The 2,442-nt window shown below is 39.0% G+C and overlaps 1 long non-coding RNA gene across 1 annotated transcript; it reads left to right on the top strand.

The window, feature by feature from the left end:
• The first annotated feature begins 261 nt into the window (after positions 1 to 261).
• On the top strand, positions 262 to 2,329 carry LOC128247886 (uncharacterized). The gene is made up of 2 exons (XR_008264193.1): positions 262 to 935; positions 1,687 to 2,329. It is a non-coding gene; the product is annotated as an uncharacterized LOC128247886 (long non-coding RNA).
• Positions 2,330 to 2,442: the final 113 nt, after the last annotated feature.

Below are 2,442 nucleotides of genomic sequence, written 5' to 3'. Positions count from 1 at the left end.
CAATAACAATCATCACTTCACTTCAATTCGCAAAATTTAATGCCGCATCAATAAATTCTTCAAGACCACGAGATGTGCCCCAGTCAATCACATACTTCTACACTCAGTTGATCCTTTTTCTGGTCCTCAAGACGGAGAACTTTCAGAATCGTTGGCGCGCCGGACAAAGTGCTTAGCGTCATTTCGTCCGTCTTTACGTTTTGAGTTCAAATTCTGCCGAGGTCGTTTTTGCCTTTCAACCTTTCGGGTTCGATAAAATAAGTACCAGCTGTGTACCGAGGTCGATGTAATCGACTAACTCACTCCTCCGAAACTGCTGGCCTTGTGCCAAAATTTGAAACCAATATTTGTGATCTTCTGTTGATGTTAGACATTGATACTTGACTTTTGGCGAGAAGCAAAAATAGCAAATCACATAAGGAATACTTCTGATGACGTCATAATAGCTAGCCTTGGATTATCAAAATAATGTTCCCGCTTTAAGCACATTCTTTCGTTACCAAAACTCATACAAAAATGGCTGTAAAAGAAACCAAACAAGCGACGTTTAATCAATTGAAATTGTCGACATTACAAAAACATTGTTATTGCATGAACGAGCGCAATATTATGACGTCATGAGAGCTATTCATTTTTAAGATTAAAAAAAAGGTCAGTTAAATGAGAATCTGTTTTGCCGAAGAAAAACAAATTTCGGTGAATTGTTTTAAATAACCAACGATAAGGTTTCGTTTGTTCTCATCTAACGAAACCGAAACAATGTAGAGACAACTGAATGACCAGCGGTATCAACATTGCCAAGGTATACAGATATAACACGGCAAATGTTGTTTTCTTTCTTTCTTTCTTTTCAGAGCAGCGTTAGCAGCTGTTCGTTGAACCTGTTTCAATAGTGTCGAGGGTCACGCCTGGCATTACCAAATCTTACGAACAAGGTTACTATGTTTAATAACATTTTTGGAGTAGAAATACCTCTTTAACCTATGACCTCCGTCGTTTGTAGTCCCGCCTACTTTACATTTCTGAAATGTATTTTTCTGATTAATCAACTTCTCGCTCTTCGCTTGTTTATTTGGTAAACCTGATGAGTTGAGAGTCGCACAAGATACTACGTAATCTTGTGGGTGTTTTGTATGCAGCATACCTTACTGCACTATGCTTACATCTCCTCGCGAAACAATCATAGCAATACCAGAAAACCTAGTCATCTGTGTATGTGTGTGTATCCATACGTACTTACATACATGTATATATACACTCACACACACATACATACATGCATGCATACATACATACATGCATACATAATGAGAAATTCAGATGTCTGTATCCAGCAATACACATATCCATATGTGTGTGTGTGTGTGTGTGTGTGTGTGTGTGTGTGTGTGTGTGTGTATGTGTGTGTGTGTTTGCAGATATAGATAGATAGGTAAATAGAGAGACAGAGAAAAAGAGAAAGAAAGAGAAAGAGAAAGAGAGAGTGGGGGAGAAATATAAATACAAACATGTATATATACAGGGTGGGTGGAAAGTAACTAGGTATTAGAAATTGCTTATAGAATTTTTAGTATCACTGAAGTCATGACGAAGACATTTTTTGAACAGACAAAACTAATGAGGATTTCTTATTTTCTTATTATCTTATTTCTTATAATCCCGATGGCCGGTCGCTTGACTGTTCAGGAACGAGCTAAGATAGCAGCACGCTATGAAATGTGGAATTCTTTTGTCTTGGTTCAGAGATGGCACGCATGGAAAGGTAAGCCTGCAACAGTACGTCCGGAGACAATAAAAAGTTGCCATGCAAAGCTGATGACCACGGGGAGGAAGAAGTGGCCGTCCAACCACATCTCGATCAGCGGAGAACGTGGCAACAGTGCAGGTAATGTTTAATCACAGCAAACAAAAATCAACACGTCAAGCAGCTCGTGAAAGTGGACCGACGAAACACACCATAAGTACGGTGTTGTATAAAGAATTGAATTTTCGTCCGTGGTAACCCCATTACATGCAGGAGCTAAAACCTGAGGACTATGACTGCAGAAGTCCATAACTCCAAGAAGTCCAGATCTCACTCCATGTGATTTTTACCTGTGGGTTTGCACAAAAGAGGTGTACAAGACAAAACCTTGCACACTGGAGGACTTGGAGACACAGATTCAGGAGGTTCTCAATGATATCCCAGACAACGTCTTTCAGAAGGTTGTTCATTCCATCCCTGGCCGTATGAGGAAACTGGTTGGCACCACCGGTGCTTACGTTGAAATATGAAGATTTACTTTCATTTTGCCATGTAATAAAAAGACATATATCATTTGTTTCAATAGATTTGTAAAAAGAATACGGATTTTATTACCTATTGTTAATGCCTACTTACGTTTCACCCACCCGGTATGCATACATACATACATACATAAATACATACATAAATACACACAC

This window comes from Octopus bimaculoides, chromosome 5 (assembly GCF_001194135.2).
Source record: "Octopus bimaculoides isolate UCB-OBI-ISO-001 chromosome 5, ASM119413v2, whole genome shotgun sequence".
In the NCBI taxonomy this organism is placed as follows: Eukaryota; Metazoa; Mollusca; class Cephalopoda; order Octopoda; family Octopodidae; genus Octopus; species Octopus bimaculoides.
The sequence above is the reverse complement of the archived record's forward strand: the minus strand, read 5'-3'. Positions and strand labels throughout refer to the sequence as shown.